This window comes from Helianthus annuus, chromosome 3, assembly GCF_002127325.2.
Source record: "Helianthus annuus cultivar XRQ/B chromosome 3, HanXRQr2.0-SUNRISE, whole genome shotgun sequence".
NCBI lineage: Eukaryota > Viridiplantae > Streptophyta > Magnoliopsida > Asterales > Asteraceae > Helianthus > Helianthus annuus.
The window spans coordinates 52,999,133-53,020,633 of record NC_035435.2 but is presented as its reverse complement, the minus strand read 5'-3'; positions in this window follow the sequence as shown (position 1 = coordinate 53,020,633).

The window sequence follows — 21,501 nt, the reverse complement described above, 5'->3', positions numbered from 1 at the left end:
GTTTTTAGTCTCTGGTCGCCGGAAAAGCGTTTTTGGCCGGAAAACTCATTTTTAGCCGGATAACTCAACCTTTTCGTCCCAAACCTCTCTGTAACCTTATTATGGACCTTTAGAAACTTTTTTCTAGTAAAAGCCTCAATTATTGAGGTCGCCGGAAAACTCTTTTTTTCGCTGGAGAACTTCTTTTTAGCCCCAAAACTCAACTTTTTAGATGGAAAATTTATGATTTTCGTCCCAAACGTCTTTGTAACTTTAAATCGGACATTTAGGAACCTTTTTCTGGCCAAAAACGTTTTTCCAGCGACCGGAAACTAACGGCGTTAGGGTTCTGTTAGCCAGTGTCCATTGGAGACCGTGGTTATTTTTTAAATTTGGACTATTGGTGGGCAATGGCAAATAGTTGGGTGATGTATTGTAAAATATATCCTTTATTCGTGTATAGTTTGTATATGTTTCGTTTAGTTTAATTCAGTTTTTAGTTAGAAATTCATTACTTCAGTTACTTTTTGTGTTTCTGGGTCATTTGTGCTGAAAGTGAAGAAAATTGGTGAATAATCCACTAACTACGAAGCTGAAATGAGAATCGGATCGTCACGTAGCTGAACTGGAATGGAAATCGAAGAATTATGATGAAATTGGACCTTGGGGCTACGCGACAAAGATCTGGCTTCACCGTGGCATAGCGCGACAATATAATAATCATTTCTGCAATTTCATGCCGTCACGTCGCGCGACCACCAATAGGTTTTCCCGTCACGTAGCGCGACGGGGTTGAAAGTCGGCACAAATTTGCTGGATGATCAGGGTTACACTATAAATAAACATTAACTTCAAACAGCAAACAACTTACGAATCAGCAAGCTTTTGGACGAATTTTGGGTATTCTTGCAAGCATTTTTTAGATCTCGGAGTTGTCGGTTGAAACTTTGAAGCCTAGGAAGTCATCCTTGTCGAGATTCTGCAATTCGGGTATCTTTTATCTTCATTTCTTACTTTAATTATGTTTCGTTTGATTGAAAATACTTTGTTCTTGATGTATTCCATGACTTTGATTGGCTAAATACTTGAAACTACCTAGACTTGGATGAATGGTTTTGCTAAAGTTTTGATTTTTTATAATGGATAAATAATTATTTATGGTTCGTTTACGAAAGTAGTCGACTTGATTATTGATTAGATGTATATGCATGCTTAAAATGCTTGAAAATTGTTTATTGCTTTGTATGATTCTTGGTGACGGTCTTTATCACATAATAGAGTCATGTTAGGTTATAGATTTTGGTGAGTGTCTATATAGCAGAATAAATTTATAATCTTTAGGGTTACGTGGCCATCAAACCTTAGAAGTAATATTCGGTAATTAAATAAATCTAAGTGTTCTACTAATTCTCAATAGCTGTGAGGTGCGAGATTATTGTTAGGTCTAAGTCATTAAATCGTAAGGTAGGAGCTTCTTAAGGAGTAGCCCTTTTGACTGTTGTCTAACAAGTCTAATCGAGAACTCAAGTCTACCCTAGGTTTAGGTCCTGTGAGGGAGTAAATCTTGTAGGGTACTTTCGTAAACCCCTTAGATGTCCCGTGAGGGAGTCTAACCAACCGGTGTTCGTAATAGCCTCTAGGGTGCCGTAAGTGTTTCTTTGAGAAGTGTCGAGGGTCTTGTTCGGTATCTCGAAAGGTTTAGGATTATAAGATCCCGGTTCCATAATAATTAATATCCTAATAAAAATCATTACTAAAGCAAACCAGGATTCCAGTCTAGGTAGTGTCTTCACCATCTGAGTAAAATCTGAAGCTAGTTCGTGTTAGTTAATTTAGTTGATTAATTTAATTTATTTGCAATTTTTAGGATTTTTAGAAACACCCCCTGTAACACCTCGAAATTTTGTGTCCAATAACGTGTTAACACGTGTCATGAGTTAACACGTGGCATTAAATATTAAATAAAGGATTAAAGTTGACAAACCTTGAAAGTATGTAAATTCGAGGGTTATAAATGTCAACAAAGAGTAAATATACTGTATAGTAACCCTAAACGATGCTCGTACTTTCAGACGAATAAATCATGGATCGTACGGAAACGAAACGCGGAAGAAAGTGAGAGATTACAAGCTGCAGGGGTTAATTGTGTCAACATGTTTAATTTATACCTCTGAGTGACCCTTGACGAACCCGAGGCTTTGTAACAGTAAAATACGCTCACTAGGATGTACTATATAAATTTCGCGAAGTTCCGTTTTAAAACGAGAAAGTTATGATCAAATTCGTACAAGAGGGGTTAAAAGCGTCAACAATGAAAGTTAAGGCTTTCCGGATAGTAATTAAAATAACCGGGGACTTAACAGTGCGGGTAAATGGCACGAGGCCCCTAATTGTAATTAACCGAGGGCCAAATCGCAAAGTTACCCCTTCGAACCCGAAAGGTCAGGTTATTAATTACAAAGATTCGGTTAATCATTACAAAAGATTTAAAAATCTTTGAAAACAGGCCCCAGGCGGCCCGCCTGAGGGAAACATTTAAGTTGAAGCGGGCCGCGAGCCACCTGTGAATACGCGTCTGACATGAAGATTCATGCGGCCCGCGTACAAGCTGCATGAAATCTAATGCGGGCCGCGTGAATGTCCCAGATGCAGAAACTTTGGACAGACTTGTTGTTTGAAGTTGTGAACGATCAAAAATGCAATAAATGAAGCATGGGCGCCTCTACTTGCCTCCTAGCACCAAGGGCCACCTGCTGAACATCCATGCTCCATTGTAGGTTGATGTGTAATGATCTAGAGGCCCTTCTTTCACTATAAAAGGCATACATTGTGCATAAGTGAAAACACACCTCAAAACTTACCTTCTGATCATTCTTGGAGCTCTCAAGCTTTCTTCTAGCATTCTAAATCGTGCACCAAGCTTCTGTAAGTATGCCAACCCTTTTGTGGCTTAGTTTTCGCTTAGTTTAGCCTAAAAGTCAATCCGTCGTAATTAACGATTGACTTTGCGATAAATCACGAATGGTCCAGTGGTTTGTCGAATCAAAGACAGTTATATGATGGTAATCATGTGGGCATTAAACCCCTAAAAGGGCACCCTATGATTCCCACTCTAACTAGTTCAAATATCGAGTCAAACGTGCTTAGAAAAAGTCAACAGAAATGTCATTTTGCGAATTCTTGCATAATCTGTAATGTAGACGATATGTAACCTGTTTGAACACTCATAAAACATGACAATAAGTATATAAACTAGTCTAAGCTTGTTTGATCCGACCATTTCCTGTTTAGACCCGGTTCGGAGCCGAAAGTCGCAAAAGTTTGACTTTCACATTGACTTCAGTTCTGACCCGTTAAAGTTTGATTTAGATATGCCTTAGGACTCTCTTAGGACCAGGTTACATGATGGTATAACCCTCTGTGACCGGTTCGTTGTTTGTCCGAGTCTTTTACACATTTCCGTTAAATGCTTAAAAGTTGACCGTAACGCCCTTTTTAAATTAAAACGAGAATTTCGGACATATGAAAGGATCATGACCTTGGTTACTGATTTCTAAGCATGTCCCTAAAATTTCACGTCGATCTGAGGTCCAGAATATGAGTTATGCTAAATAGCGCAAATTGCGAAACTTTAGTAATTAAATAGCGCAATTAGCATAACGCCTATCTAAACCCGGATTTCGACACCAAACCTTTTACTCACTGTTGTAAAATAATATTTTGGGATTTTTAAGGATTTTTAATTATTTTTAACCTGCTCATAACCTACGGTTATGGCAACGGTTCGGTAAATACCGAATATACCCTTTTCGGCCATAACTTGAGTTCTACAAGGTCTTTTGACCCGATTCCAGTTGCTACTGATTTTAAATAATAAATAAAGTATTTTAGACTTTATAAACTGTTCGGGAAACTCAGATTTCCTGTAGAACTCTAAAACCTCTTTTATAATCTTTAAAAGGACCAAAATACCCCTACGGGGCATAATATGAACTTAAACTCGTTACGGGCATTACGGAAGGTATCCTACTGATACCACAACCTCTTTAAGGCATATTGACTTAGGAAATCAGTGTAGGACTCCTACGGTTACCCGTTGCGCTTTTAGCGCGCACGGTTCGGCTTATGTAACTAGTTTACATAAGTTAGCCGAAACGGGTCAAACCATATTGTTTGGACCCCAAAATCCAGAGTATGATTATTATACCCATATAAAACAAGTCTTCAAACTTGTTGGGTCGAAATCACACTCCATTCACGGTTTTCGCCTTTCACGCGATTAAACCGTAACTATACTTTAAACTAACCGGTCTAAGCTACGGCAAATATAAAGACCCGTTAGGATTCTAATAGGTTATTTTAAAACCTTCGTTCCAGAATAGGAGACCAGTAAAAGCTATCTGTGATTTATTCAATTAAGGATTATACTTGTAAAGGTAAATACTTTTAACTTATTTTCCGTTATACGGGCTTGGGTTACGGTATCTAAAATACTGCTTGGTCGGGCAATTGACCCCATCTCATTTGTAGTTGGGTATTATCAATGTGACCCGTTTAAAAACTTGTTTTGTTGGCTTAACGCCTTTGGGGGCTTAATGACCATGTCCCGGATATCCTTGGCAGCATTTACGAATGGCCACGACCTTGACATCCCGGTGTAGGCGTACACCCGGCATTATGTCTATAATTATAAAAGTGTAGCCGTTGGTTACCCACCACGGTTTTATACTATGTGGTGTGTCTATTAATCTTTAACCCGATATGACTCGGGCGACCGAACACATAGTAACATGTAATTCTTTACAAGATTTGATTATAAATTATCCCAAGTTATAAAGAGTTTGTGCCTTGAGCATTTAAACCATTTTTAATAAACATTTTTACAAAAGTGTATGTTGAACGTATTTACCAGTGTAAACTGACGTATTTTCCCCAAAAAGACTAAATGCAGGTACTAGGCGTAATTGGCTGGGATTTCTCCTTAGCATCATTAGAAGCCTCGCAAGCTTAAGATGCCTGAAGTCTGTTGAAGAACACTTTTGTTATTTCTATTTGATCCCCTGTGGATTATTATTTCAACAATGGTGATACATTGATATTACACTTAAAGTTGAAATATATTATCTTATTGCTTCCGCTGTGCATTCATATAATTGTATGGTTTAACTATATTGTTGCCAACTACGTCACGGTAATCCCCCACCGGGCCCACCGGTGATACACGTGGAAATCGGGGTGTGACAGGTTGGTATCAGAGCCAACGTTGAGTGAATTAAACACTATCCTTAGGTGTTTAATCTCAATGACACAATTGCACATACTTGAGTCTAGACAAGAACATAAGACAAATTCGAATTCGTTATTCCAGTTTGTCTTTTTATTGTTTATTGTTATTTAAAGTTTTAAAAGCAGGAAAAATGCCACCTGCAATCAGACGAGGAAGAGGAGGAAGAGGAAGAGGCAGAGGAACAATCATTACTCACAATGATCACGAAGCTGGGCCTTCGAACACGCGAGCTCCTTCCAGTACAAGGAGTGAAGAACCACAGAGACGAAGAAACCTTTTTGAACCTGCGAGACATTCTACCTCGCATAGCTCAACACCCTCATACCGCCATTCATTTGGCCCAGACTCGGAAAATAATCCCAATAACCCTCAACCATCCTTTTTACCTCTACAGCGATCTGCATCGCACCGTGCTTTTGATGACCCCACTCCTTACTTCAGAGGTCACTTTAACCCAGCAGATTACATTCAGGAACCTGCAGGCTTTGTCCCGTTAGGACCACAGGATCACTTCTCAGAAGACCACATGGATGAGGACACAGATCCCGTAAAACCTGCTCGTGGTACGCCCACACATCCTATCGAGATCTCTGATGGATCTTCTTTTCATGGCACACCTTATCAAGGGCCAGATAGTTTTCAAGCGCTTTTCAACCAGCACGAGTGGTACTTCACACCTTCCCATCAAACAGCGCAACACGAGCAGCAGCAACAACAGGATCCTTCAGAGGATTCGCGGTTTGTGGCCGTTACGCCACCACCACCGCCACCGGTTCAACCAGTAATTCCAGATCCGCCAAGCCGTAGAAGATCAGGCGCACGGATGTCTACCCGAGGAGGGGAATTCCATTTCAGCACCCCTCGCCACTCGAGTGCAAGTCACTATCCGTCAGTACCTGAAGAAGGACCTTCAAGTCCAGTACAGGAGGTGAACTCCGCACCAGTTGCACCATCTTCGCCACCATTTGGGTATGACCACCCAATACCTGCATACACGGGTCCAACGGCATACAACCCGTTCGATCAGCCATCGCATACGCATTACAATTACAACTATGAGCGCGACCCATATGTGATAGCGGCTAGGTATAATGCCCGCTATCCCGACGGAGCTTTTGGAAACCTAGGGATACCGGACTACTCAGCTCATGGGTATCCAGCACCTCCTAGACCTCCAGTTCCGCAACCGGCGCCACAACCACGTTTCTCTCCTCCTGAGCAAGAAGAAATCCTCCACCGGTTAAGTCGTGTGGAACGGGATTTCGAGGAAGAACGAAAGAACAACAGGGGATTCCTTAAGGGTCTAGCGAACCTGTTAAAGGGCAAGAAGAAGAAACGTGACCATTAGTCTATATATGTCCTAATGTAATGTCTATTTTAAATAAGTCCCTGCGTGGACGTTTATCGTATTTTAGTCCCTACGTGGACTTATCCTTTAGTCCCTGCGTGGACACTTATCTTGTATTGGTCCCTGCGTGGACTTGTCTCTTTATTTACCTATATGTGGGTATGTACTTGTTTAAAAGTCCCGTTTAGGGCAGCGTGTAACCGTATTTGAAGTTATGGAATGTTATGTTATAAATTTCATTTTTGTTATTACTATGTATGAAATAAATCAAAATCATTCCTTTTAAATTGATCTGCCTAATATATACAAAGAATCTTAAAGAGTGAAACCTAGTCAGGTGTCATTTTAAAGACCCGGCCAAGATGGTAAGACCTGATTAAAAGATTCAGAGTTCCAGTTAACCTCTGTAATCATGTTAACGTTCATGGCAGATGTGATTCGTTAAAATCGCACGAGTCATTCTTGAATAAGAATCCTTCTAAGGATTTCAAAGCCCAAATTAATGATATAATAAATCATGGGTTAAATCGTCAATAAAGATGATCAATTGTTTAACATCCATTAGCGATGTAGTGCCTACGGGCCGAACTATTAAGCATCCATTAGTGATGTAGTGCCTATGGGCCATAATTGTTGTCATAATAAGACAAAAGACAGTGGTGGTCTATGACTCCCTGTCAAAAAGGGTAAAAGGACTACGGTTCAAACCTTCATACCTTGATTCTCTGTAATCTCGGCTAATATTATAATAACGTCCTCGTGACTAGGCATTGTGCCAATAGCAATATTATTTGTAGTTAGGATAAGTATGTTCAAATCCTAAATAATAGTGAGTAACAAATTAACCAAATATGGTCTCTGTCACCATGGTTAATGAATTGCCATAAAAGACAATTCCAAAATAACTCCTAAATAAAATTTTCGTTATCTTCTGTAACAGATTCAAGTTACCATGGCTGACCCTAGAGGAGAAAATAGCCACTCGAAGGAAGACGAATACGATAACGCCCAAGTCCATCTGACGGGCGCAGAGTTGAAAGCCCTTGTCGATAATGCTGTCAAGGCAGCTCTGGATCGACAATATGAGGAATATACTGAATCTCGGAGCCGAACCATATCCAAGCCACACTCAAATCCAAGAACCCACGCAAAATCTCACAGCAAACCGCTGTCCAAACCTAAAAAGGACGATGATAATCATTCGTCCAATGAAAACAGTGTCCGTCAAGAAAGAGTATATACTGACGCATCTCGCGCCAGAGGCTGCACCTACAAATACTTTGTATCATGCAAGCCCCGAGACTTCAACGGGGAGAAAGGAGCGGTCGATTGTATGACATGGCTTGACGAGATGGACACCGTGGTGGACATCAGCGGCTGTGCGGAAAGAGACGTGGTAAAGTTTGTGTCTCAATCATTCAAGGGCGAGGCCCTGGCTTGGTGGAGGTCGTTGGTTTAGGCCTCGGGAAAGGCTGTTCTGTACAGCATGACATGGGAGGAATTCGTTTCTCTCATTAAGGAGAATTACTGCCCTCAACATGAGGTGGAAAAGATAGAATCTGATTTTCTATCATTGGTGATGACAAACCTTGACTGCCAAGCTTACCTGACGAGCTTCAACACGATGTCTCGGTTGGTTCCATATCTGGTGACCCCGGAACCAAAGAGAATCGCTCGTTTCATCGGTGGGTTAGCCCCCGAAATAAAGGCAAGCGTGAAGGCCTCTCGGCCAGCGACCTTTCGATCTGTAGCCGATATATCTTTGTCCCTTACTCTGGATGCGGTCCGACAAAGATCACTAAGGAACAAAGAAGCTGAAAAGAGAAAGCGTGAAGATGAAACTTCATGGAGGTCGAGCAAGAAACACCGTGGAAACGGTGATAACAAGAGGGGGCCGGAGTCAAGGAAAGATGGGCAACAGACTGGTGAGAAGCCCAAGTGCAAGACTTGCAAGAGACATCACTTTGGAAAGTGTAGGCTCGAGTCAAACTCGCAGACCCAGTCGAGGTCGTATGCTTGCGGGTTGTGCAAGTCCAAGGACCACAAGACCGTGGACTGCAAGTAGATAAAAGATGCAACCTGCTATAACTGCAACGAGAAGGGGCACATTAAAAGCAACTGCCCTAAATATGCCAAGAAGCCTGAAGAGGCCAAGAAGAACAATGCTAGAGTCTTCAGGATGGAGGCGAAAGAAGCAGTGCTGGATGACAACGTAATCACAGGTACTTTTCTCGTAAATGATATCTTTGCAAGAGTACCTTTTGATTCAGGCGCTGATAAGTCTTTCATAGATCATAAATTTTGCAAATTGCTGAATATGCCTGTCAAAACCTTAAATGTGAATTACAAGGTAGAGCTAGCAGATGGAACCATAGAAACCGTCTCCACTGTGTTAGATGGATGTGTGATATCCATTAAGAACCACTCTTTTCCTCTATCTCTACTTCCCTTTAAATTGGCCGGTTTTGACCTAGTATTGGGTATGGACTGGTTATCTCACAACCAGGCCCAAATCGTCTGCAACAGAAAGCAGATTGTGATAAAGACTCCGGCTGGTGAATCGCTTACCATTCGGGGAGATACCCAGTACGGATTGCCTGAGCAAGTGACTATGCTCAAAGCTTCAAAATGTCTAAAGAAGGGTTGTGTCATCTACATGGCACAAGTGATTATTTAAGAGCCTAAACCAAAGATAGAAGACATTCCCGTCATTTCGGAGTATCCAGAAGTTTTCCCTGAAGATCTGCCTGGTTTGCCGCCAGATAGACAAGTGGAGTTCAGGATCGATATCATCCCTGGAGCAGCACCTATTGCTAGAGCACCTTACAGGCTAGCACCACCGAGATGAAGGAGTTAAGGACCCAGCTGGATGAACTACTGGCTAAAGGTTTCATCAAACCTAGTTCGTCTCCCTGGGGAGCACCTGTCCTGTTTGTTAAGAAGAAGGACGGATCGATGCGTCTGTGCATCGATTATCGCGAGCTTAATAAAGTCACGATAAAGAATAGATATCCCTTGCCGAGGATCGACGATCTGTTCGATCAGTTACAAGGGGCAAGTTATTTTTTGAAGATCGACTTGAGGTCAGGCTATCATCAACTAAAAGTCAGAGATGAAGACGTACATAAAACAACATTTAGGACTCGATACGGACACTACGAGTTCCTAGTGATGCCTTTTGGGCTCACAAATGCACCGGCTGCGTTCATGGATCTCATGAATCGCGTCTGCAAGCCGTACTTGGATAAATTCGTCATCGTCTTCATCGACGATATTCTCATATACTCGAAGAACCGAGCTGACCATGAGAAACACCTTCGCTGTATTCTCAAACTGCTACATCAGGAGAAACTCTATGCCAAATTATGAGTAGTCCAATTTCTAGGACACGTTGTCAGCGAGCGTGGTATCCAGGTGGATCCCGCTAAAGTAGAGGCTGTCATGAATTGGCAAGAGCCAAAGACGCCTACTGAGATTCGTAGTTTCCTGGGGTTGGCAGGATACTACAGGCGATTCATTGAAAATTTTTCAAGGATTGCTGCGCCCTTAACTTCCTTGACCAAAAAGAAGGAAAAGTTTGTTTGGGGTCCTAAGCAGCAAGAGTCCTTTGATATTTTAAAGCAAAAGCTGAGCAACGCCCCTGTGCTGACACTGCCGGAAGGTACCGAGGAGTTCGTAGTTTACTGCGACGCTTCACACACTGGCATGGGATGTGTGCTCATGCAGAAAGGCAAGGTTATTGCCTATGCTTCGAGACAGTTAAAGGTGCACGAGAAGAATTACACCACCCATGACTTGGAGCTGGGTGCCGTTGTGTTCGCACTAAAACTGTGGAGGCATTACCTGTATGGTATCAAGTTTGTGATCTATTCGGATCACAAGAGCCTTCAACATCTGTTTAATCAGAAGGAGTTAAATATGAGGCAACGCCGTTGGATGGAAACTTTAAGTGATTATGATTGTGAAATCAGATATCATCCCGACAAAGCGAATGTAGTCGCTGATGCCCTGAGTAGAAAGGAAAGGGTGAAACCCATCCGAATCAATGCCAAGAGCATTGAAGTCAAGAATAATTTGATTGAAAGGGTGTTAGCTGCACAGAGAGAAGCTGTGTTGGAAGCTAACTATCCTAAGGAGAAGTTAGGAGTAACTGAGGAGCAGTTAACTCTTAGCAAGGACGGAATTTTACGATTGAATGGACGAATATGGGTTCCGATTTATGGAGGACTACGCGATGTTATCCTCCAGGAAGCCCATAGTTCCAAGTATTCTGTTCACCCGGGAGCTGATAAGATGTATCAGGATCTAAAGGCAAATTATTGGTGGATAGGCTTGAAAAAGTCTGTAGCCGCTTATGTAGCTAAATGTTTAACTTGTGCGCAAGTCAAGGCTGAGCATCAAAAGCCGTCTGGCTTGCTACAACAGTCTGAACTTCCTGAATGGAAGTGGGAATGTGTAACTATGGATTTTATCACCAAGTTACCCAAGACGAGGAAAGGAAATGACACAATATGGGTTATAGTCAATAGACTGACTAAGTCAGCTCATTTCCTACCCATCAAGGAGACTTATAGCTCCGACATGTTAGCCTAGTTATACGTTGATAAGATTGTAGCCCTGCATGGCATACCTGTGTCTATTATCTCTGATCGGGATACTAGATACACGTCGCATTTCTGGAAAAGCTTCCAGCAATCTTTGGGCACACGTTTGAATTTTAGTACGACTTACCATCCTCAGACAGACGGTCAGAGTGAGCGTACTATTCAAACGTTGGAAGACATGCTACGAGCATGTGCTATCGATTTGGGTGGTAGTTGGGATAAGAACCTACCACTAATCGAATTTTCCTACAACAATAGCTACCATACCAGCATTAAGGCTGCGCCTTTCGAGGCATTATACGGTAGAAAGTGTAGATCGCCTGTTTGTTGGGCGGAAGTTGGAGATGTCCAATTGTCAGGACCAGAGATAGTTTTCGAGACGACGGACAAGATTGTCCAGATTCGAGACCGTCTCAAAGCTGCCCGAGATAGGCAGAAGAGTTACGCGGATCCAAAGCGTAAAGATTTTCACTTCGAAGTAGGTGAAAAGGTGCTACTTAAAGTATCACCCTGGAAGGGGGTGATGCGTTTCGGTAAGAAAGGCAAACTAAGCCCGAGATACATAGGACCTTTCGAGGTTATCGAACGGGTCTGGTCAGTTGCCTATAAGTTAAACTTACCAGAAGAACTCAATGGAATTCACAATGTGTTCCACATCTGCAATCTAAAGAAGTGCTTCGCTGATGAATCATTAGTGATCCCACACACAGATGTGCATATAGATGAGAGCTTGAAATTTGTGGAGAAGCCTTTGTCGATTGAAGATCGACAGGTAAAGAAGCTTCGAAGGAATCATGTACCTATAGTAAAGGTCAAGTGGGATGCCCGTAGAGGTCCCGAATTCACGTGGGAAGTTGAAGCCACGATGAAAGAAAAATACCCTTATTTGTTTGAGTAAATCTCGGGTCGAGATTTATTTTAAGGGGGTGAGGATGTAACACCTCGAAATTTTGTGTCCAATAACGTGTTAACACGTGTCATAAGTTAACACGTGGTATTAAATATTAAATAAAGGACTAAAGTTAACAAACCTTGAAAGTATGTAAATTCGAGGGTTATAAATGTCAACAAAGGGTAAATATACTGTATAGTAACCCTAAACGATGCTCGTACCTTCAGACGAATAAATCATGGATCGTACGGAAACGAAACGCGGAAGAAAGTGAGAGATTACAAGCTGCAGGGGTTAATTGTGTCAACATGTTTAATTTATACCTCTGAGTGACCCTTGACGAACCCGAGGCTTTGTAACAGTAAAATACGCTCACTAGGATGTACTATATAAATTTCGCGAAGTTCCGTTTTAAAACGAGAAAGTTATGATCAAATTCGTACAAGAGGGGTTAAAAGCGTCAACAATGAAAGTTAAGGCTTTCCGGATAGTAATTAAACTAACGGGGGACTTAACAGTGCGGGTAAATGGCACGAGGCCCCTAATTGTAATTAACCGAGGGCCAAATCGCAAAGTTACCCCTTCGAACCCGAAAGGTCAGGTTATTAATTACAAAGATTCGGTTAATCATTACAAAAGATTTAAAAATCTTTGAAAACAGGCCCCAGGCGGCCCGCCTGAGGGAAACATTTAAGTTGAAGCGGGCCGCGAGCCACCTGTGAATACGCGTCTGACATGAAGATTCATGCGGCCCGCGTACAAGCTGCATGAAATCTAATGCGGGCCGCGTGAATGTCCCAGATGCAGAAACTTTGGACAGACTTGTTGTTTGAAGTTGTGAACGATCAAAAATGCAATAAATGAAGCATGGGCGCCCTCTACTTGCCTCCTAGCACCAAGGGCCACCTGCTGAACATCCATGCTCCATTGTAGGTTGATGTGTAATGATCTAGAGGCCCTTCTTTCACTATAAAAGGCATACATTGTGCATAAGTGAAAACACACCTCAAAACTTACCTTCTGATCATTCTTGGAGCTCTCAAGCTTTCTTCTAGCATTCTAAATCGTGCACCAAGCTTCTGTAAGTATGCCAACCCTTTTGTGGCTTAGTTTTCGCTTAGTTTAGCCTAAAAGTCAATCCGTCGTAATTAACGATTGACTTTGCGATAAATCACGAATGGTCCAGTGGTTTGTCGAATCAAAGATAGTTATATGATGGTAATCATGTGGGCATTAAACCCCTAAAAGGGCACCCTCTGATTCCCACTCTAACTAGTTCAAATATCGAGTCAAACGTGCTTAGAAAAAGTCAACAGAAATGTCATTTTGCGAATTCTTGCATAATCTGTAATGTAGACGATATGTAACCTGTTTGAACACTCAAAAAACATGATAATAAGTATATAAACTAGTCTAAGCTTGTTTGATCCGACCATTTCCTGTTTAGACCCGGTTCGGAGCCGAAAGTCGCAAAAGTTTGACTTTCACATTGACTTCAGTTCTGACCCGTTAAAGTTTGATTTAGATATGCCTTAGGACTCTCTTAGGACCAGGTTACATGATGGTATAACCCTCTGTGACCGGTTCGTTGTTTGTCCGAGTCTTTTACACATTTCCGTTAAATGCTTAAAAGTTGACCGTAACGCCCTTTTTAAATTAAAACGAGAATTTCGGACATATGAAAGGATCATGACCTTGGTTACTGATTTCTAAGCATGTCCCTAAAATTTCACGTCGATCCGAGGTCCAGAATATGAGTTATGCTAAATAGCGCAAATTGCGAAACTTTAATAATTAAATAGCGCAATTAGCATAACGCCTATCTAAACCCGGATTTCGACACCAAACCTTTTACTCACTGTTGTAAAATAATATTTTGGGATTTTTAAGGATTTTTAATTATTTTTAACCTGCTCATAACCTACGGTTATGGCAACGGTTCGGTAAATACCGAATATACCCTTTTCGGCCATAACTTGAGTTCTACAAGGTCTTTTGACCCGATTCCAGTTGCTACTGATTTTAAATAATAAATAAAGTATTTTAGACTTTATAAACTGTTCGGGAAACTCAGATTTCCTGTAGAACTCTAAAACCTCTTTTATAATCTTTAAAAGGACCAAAATACCCCTACGGGGCATAATATGAACTTAAACTCGTTACGGGCATTACGGAAGGTATCCTACTGATACCACAACCTCTTTAAGGCATATTGACTTAGGAAATCAGTGTAGGACTCCTACGGTTACCCGTTGCGCCTTTAGCGCGCACGGTTCGGCTTATGTAACTAGTTTACATAAGTTAGCCGAAACGGGTCAAACCATATTGTTTGGACCCCAAAATCCAGAGTATGATTATTATACCCATATAAAACAAGTCTTCAAACTTGTTGGGTCGAAATCACACTCCATTCACGGTTTTCGCCTTTCACGCGATTAAACCGGTCTAAGCTACGGCAAATATAAAGACCCGTTAGGATTCTAATAGGTTATTTTAAAACCTTCGTTCCAGAATAGGAGACCATTAAAAGCTATCTGTGATTTATTCAATTAAGGATTATACTTGCAAAGGTAAATACTTTTAACTTATTTTCCGTTATACGGGCTTGGGTTACGGTATCTAAAATACCGCTTGGTCGGGCAATTGACCCCATCTCATTTGTAGTTGGGTATTATCAATGTGACCCGTTTAAAAACTTGTTTTGTTGGCTTAACGCCTTTGGGGGCTTAATGACCATGTCCCGGATATCCTTGGCAGCATTTACGAATGGCCACGACCTTGACATCCCGGTGTAGGCGTACACCCGACATTATGTCTATAATTATAAAAGTGTAGCCGTTGGTTACCCGCCACGGTTTTATACTATGTGGTGTGTCTATTAATCTTTAACCCGATACGACTCGGGCGACCGAACGCATAGTAACATGTAATTCTTTACAAGATTTGATTATAAATTATCCCAAGTTATAAAGAGTTTGTGCCTTGAGCATTTAAACCATTTTTATTAAACATTTTTACAAAAGTGTCTGTTGAACGTATTTACCAGTGTAAACTAACGTATTTTCCCCAAAAAGACTAAATGCAGGTACTAGGCGTAATTGGCTGGGATTTCTCCTTAGCATCATTAGAAGCCTCGCAAGCTTAAGATGCCTGAAGTCTGTTGAACAACACTTTTGTTATTTCTATTTGATCCCCTGTGGATTATTATTTCAACAATGGTGATACATTGATATTACACTTAAAGTTGAAATATATTATCTTATTGCTTCCGCTGTGTGATGCGTGTGTAGTGTAATATATTTTAGATGTATATTTAAGCCCCTTTTTACACTTTTAGCCAAGTTTTAAATTTATAAAACACGATATTTACTAACACTAAACACACATATGGGCAAGTGCACCCATCGTGGACGTAGTATAGTGTTGGTAAGATACCGAGGTCGTCCAAGGACACAAGAGCTTTTAATACCGGTTTATCCTCAACGTCTAATCAAATCAAAAAGTGAGAAAAATGTTTTAAACTAAGAAAAATAAAAACTAACTAAATGCTGAAAAATAAAATAAAATAAAAACAGATAGACAAGATGAATCACTTGGATCCGACACGTGTGTTAGTGTAACCTTTGATTATTTTCGCACTTTTGCACTTGTTTAAGAGATTATCTTAGTTATTGTAGTAGGCCCCTCTTTTGAAGGCGACGTTACCCTCAACCCAGTAGTTTGAGTCAGCAAGGATACAATCCTAAAGGGTCGGATTATTGAAAGATAATAAATTAAGTTATTAATGCAAATTGTGGTAGGCCCCGCTTTCGGCGGTGACGTTACCCTCGGCTAAGTAGTCTGAGTCAGCATGGATACAGTCCTAAATAGCCGGTTTATAATATTAATAGTAGTTAACTTATGAGGGGGTCAAAGAGTTTGGATCCCCGCCATCCAATACCTATGGGCATTGAAGGAGATCCTACTAAATTTGACCCAGGTCCCAAGCAGGACCTCTAAACGCTGAACAAGGGCAAGACCCTTACCAAACCGTTCCCTTAACCCCCGACCAGGTAGCCAACATACCTCCATATAGACCGTGGAGATATGAATGGTGAAAATCTTTTATTTTATATAGACAGTAAAATAATGCCAAGACACCACGGACAAACGATAAGGAAAGATCACCTTCAACATAAGTAACTAGTTATTAAAGTCATTAATACAAAACCAAATAAAAAGTGCAAAAGATTAAAAATAAAAAGTATTATACTAAACACTTGTCTTCACCAAGTGATGTAAGAGACTTAGGCAAACATGGCCTTGATTGTCAAGAACTCTTACGATCAATCTTGGATCCCGAGACGACTCACACACTCTATGATGGACAATGGATGATGGTGGTGGATGATGGTGTTATGGTGGTGGTGGGTGGTGGATGAAGTGTGAGAGAGGTGGTGTGCCAAGGGATGAGATGGAATGAAACCAAGCACCCCTATTTATAGGCTGAACAGAAGGCTGGGCACGGCCCCGTGTCCGCTGGACACGCCCCCGTGCCCGTCTGACATTCTCTCTCTTCATTAATTGTAATTCGCAATTACAATTAATGCGCCTGCTGTACTTTCACCACGCCGCCGTGCCCGCTGGACACGGCCCCGTGGTGGGCAATGGAAGCTTCTACTGGTTTGTCTTTTCTGCTGCTTCTTGGGCACGGCCCCGTGTTCGCTGGACACGGGGCGTGTTCAGTCTTCTGTTTTCTCTTCTTTGCCTTAGGAGGTGCCGTTGAGGATCCGGGCAGTCTACTTTTATTCCTTTTCTTGTATTTATGCTAGAATTAGTTGTCTTTTTGCTTCTTTTGTGATTTTGAGCTCATTTCATCCTGAAAATACAAAAGGAAGACAAAAACACTCTTTTTCCAACATTAGTACTTAAAAAGGGTTAGTTTTATGCCTTAATTGATGTGATTTATATGTTGCATTTTACACACATCAAATACCCCCACACTTGAACTTTTGCTTGTCCTCAAGCAAAACTCTTTTAAATGTGGCTTACACTCCCAAATGGAATAAGTAGAAGAGAAAGTTTTTAGCTTGTCCTAGAGTGTCGGGAATCCAAGGTCTTTGTAAGTTTTATTTTTATTTATTTACAATCCTATTCGTTATGATTTATTTTGAACATTTCATAAGATAAATTACTTATTTGGGCATAGCATGCCTTATTAAAATTCCATTTATATACAAGTTCACATACCTCGCGGGGGATCACTCAACACTCGGCCGAAGGTGTAGATTTTTAGTGAATCACTCGTGAGCGGCATGGAACTTACGCCTTCCATAGGCTTGCCGAGCAATCAATCCTCCTCCTTTTTAACTTTTTTACCTTTGTAAATATCAAGAGGACTTTTGGGGTGAAGGGTTAGGCTTGGGTTAAAGGTGGTTGGTTGGGTTAGTTAGAAAAAAGGGCGAAAATCGTAAAAAGCGTCGGTTTTCGTGACATACCTTGTTTTTAGTGACTTTTTATTTTGAAGTATTTCTCCAAACAAGCTTTTATATAGCTTTTGTTTGTTTTTGACTTCATCATTGTTTTTTTTTTCATCACATAAAAAAAAGCGAGTTTACGAAAAACCGAGCTTGTTACTAAAATAAAGGGTGAAAAATAAAAAGGGTTTTTGGTGGGTAAAAAGGGTTTTGGGGTAATGAAATGAAAGGTTTAGGCTCAAAGGGGCCATCTAGGGGGATTTTGGGTAGGTGGTAAAAAAAAATGAAAAATAATGGTTTAGAAAGAAAAATATGGTTAGTCCTAATGCCTCCATCACTTACTTACTTGGGTTTAAGTTGGTAAGGACCGGGAATGTATTGTCGTGGCAAGTTCTAGAGTTGTAAGAACCAAGCGGCTATTCACACAAGAAACGAAAAATGAGCATTTAGTCTAAATATGTATATCTTTATGCTCAATAAAGGCTCAAAACTCACTTTTGTGGGAATGGGTTTTTAATGTGATCAAGTATATATAATCGAATTTTTAACTAGACTTGTTATGCCGTTTCGTAATTTTCTTATGTTGGTTCTTTGTTATCACGACGCTATCGGTTGTAAATTTGTAAAAATATAACCTTTTTAAAACTTGTTATTCCCAACTTAAACTAAGACAAGTAAATGATAAAAAAAATGAAAAAGTTTTTGAAAAAATTTGGGGTGTTTAGCGGTTCCAATAGAGTTTTGTGTAAGGCTTGTATTTAGGATTTGTAAAATTCAAGGTTTTAGCATTCCCCCCACACTTAAATTACACATTGTCCTCAATGTGTCCAAAAATAAGGTTTTTGGTTGATTAGAATGTGTAAAAGTAGGTTAAAAAGCAAAGATTTATGTTACTGGCATCCTGGACACGGCCCCGTGGTGACCGGGCACGGCCCCGTGGTCAGGTGCCAGTAACGAAAATTAAAGAATTAAAACAGAAGCCTGGACACGGGGGCGTGTCCGCTGAACACGGCCCGTGTCCAGTTACCTGAACTGGGTGTTTTTCTGCAGGTGGCTCAGCACGGGGTCGTGTTGGTTGGGCACGGCCCGTGTTGAGCCTTCTGTGATGGAGATTTGTGTCGGGTTGCTCTGTTCTTCGTGCATGGGTCCATTTTTCTCGTTCCCCTTTTCATCCATTACCACCATGAGTGTGTTTTATTCGCTAAACAACCATCAATCTTAAAAACCATCATAACATTGCAAACATAGAGAGATATTACATAAAGTTAAAGAAGAAAGTACATAAATATTAAACCATGGAGTTCTAGCCCTATGTTTTATTCTAATATAGCAAAATTTCCGAGAAGCTACTAATCTTGGTTAGATAAGGCTTTTTAGAACTCCTTTTTCCGGGCGTGGTCCTCCTCATATATCGGCGAGCCACTCCTCTACCTCCCTTGGAAGGAGAAAAGAGGGCTCATTTGCATTAGTTTGAGGAGTTTCGACTTCCGCTGGAATTTCTTGTGGGTGTTCCATGGGAGGTTCTGCGGGAAAGTCGTCCCAACCGGTAGGGTTGTTAACCCCGAGTGCCAAGTTCCAGTCCTGTTGTGGAAGGACTGGCTCCATAGGAGGTGCTACAAGAATGTTTAACCTTTGGTGCAAAAGGTTAATTTCTTGGAAGCTACTTTCAAGTCCCATTGTAAGATCGTTAATACGGTCAATAAGGACCTCCTCTACTGACGTCATTTCGTCGAGAGCTTCCCTCAATGCTATCACATAGTGCACAAGTGTAGCTTCAACGGAGGGCCTCTTCCCCTTCTGCTGTTTGAGGAATGAACGGATGATGTTTCGCTGTTTTCACTCGCCATTCTAGGAAAAATAAACCAAAAGTAGTTTATATGACGAAACAGTTTCTGGACACGGCCCCGTGCTCATTGAGCACGGCCCCGTGTTCATCTTTCTGCAGAATTTTGAAGCAAGGAATCTTGGGTTTCTAAGTTATTTTCTGAATTTATGTAGACTTTTTGGTCATAAATAACTTTAAACAATGTTACACAACATGCTTTCACCAAGATTCCATGATCAAAACTCCTTGTTTCCTACCACAAAGGTTGAAAAATTCTAACTTTTCATGGTAGTTCTTGAAGAAAGATGAAAAGAAGGAAATGTCTAGAAGAGGAAAGGACAAGATGGGTTGTTGGAACCTTCTTTTAGACTTACCTAGGATTGTTTGAGAGAAGATTCCTTCAAATCTCTGTCCCAAGTTGGTCCAAATGTGCAGGATTTTTGGCTGCATTTATAGAAAACGACAGCCTTCTGGACACGGCCCCGTGTTCGCTGGACACGGCCCCGTGTGCAGATAAAATTCTGACACAGTTTGTCCGTATTCTGACGTTCTGATCAGAAGGGAATCTTTTGGTGGACACGGGGGCGTGTTGGCCGGGCACGGCCCCGTGTCGGGTAGCTGTTTTATGAAGTTTGTCGCTACTAAGGAGTTTATTTATATCGGGTGGTTCTTGATTTGTTGGAACAACCCCAAAGTGCCTAAGATACCTTAATTGTCCTATACTAAGGCGAGAACGCAAGAGGTTATCGGTGAGGGTAATTCCTATTTTCATTCTAGGTGGACAAGTCCAACCCTTTTCCGGGCTCTCGTTAAAGAAGGTGTATGCCGAATCGCTCAGGTCTATGTATGCACCGAACGAAGTCGATGGGGAGTCCTTCACGGCACAATCGACACAGGGCGACTATCGTCCACGTCTTTTCTAGGTATGAAGGTATTTTCGGGAGCAACGAGGTTGTCGGAATGCGGTTCCAACATTTCCTCATGGTCATTATCTTGGGATGGATCTATAAAATCCTTCCTAAGTTCTTTTGACCAATTGAGAATTAGCTCTTCTAGTTGAAATAACTCGTCAAGGAGCATTTCTCCTAGAATATCTGGCTGGGCGCATTCGAGGGAGAGATAGTGCTTATTTTTACTTTCGCCCCTCTTAAGGTTACAAGGAATCGGTGGGTCTATATAGTGGGGCCTATAATTGAGAAAATAACATTTTAATTCCTCATGTTCGCCTCCACATAATCGACACCACATACCATAAGAGTGCCGAAAGTAAAAAGAATTACTATCACTCATGTTTGTGTCAGAAATTACCAACCGCCGGGATCTAACGGTTCTGTTTTCAGTAAGAGAATCTTGGGCACGGGGGCATGTTGAGTGGACACGGCCCCGTGTTCAGCTTACTGTCTGACTTAAAACAGGATTGCCAGTTCCAATGATTGAGCACGGGGGCGTGTTCAGCAGGCACGGCCCCGTGTTGAGCTCTGCAGAAGCTGAAAATCTAAGAAAAATCCTAAAAATAAAAAAAAATAAAAAAATGATTAGGCCGTTGATTCCTAACTTTCTTAAAATCCTTGTGTCCCCGGCAACGGCGCCAAAAACTTGATGCGTGTGTAGTGTAATATATTTTAGATGTATATTTAAGCCCCTTTTTACACTTTTAGCCAAGTTTTAAATTTATAAAACACGATATTTACTAACACTAAACACACATATGGGCAAGTGCACCCATCGTGGACGTAGTATAGTGTTGGTAAGATACCGAGGTCGTCCAAGGACACAAGAGCTTTTAATACCGGTTTATCCTCAACGTCTAATCAAATCAAAAAGTGAGAAAAATGTTTTAAACTAAGAAAAATAAAAACTAACTAAATGCTGAAAAATAAAATAAAATAAAAACAGATAGACAAGATGAATCACTTGGATCCGACACGTGTGTTAGTGTAACCTTTGATTATTTTCGCACTTTTGCACTTGTTTAAGAGATTATCTTAGTTATTGTAGTAGGCCCCTCTTTTGAAGGCGACGTTACCCTCAACCCAGTAGTTTGAGTCAGCAAGGATACAATCCTAAAGGGTCGGATTATTGAAAGATAATGAATTAAGTTATTAATGCA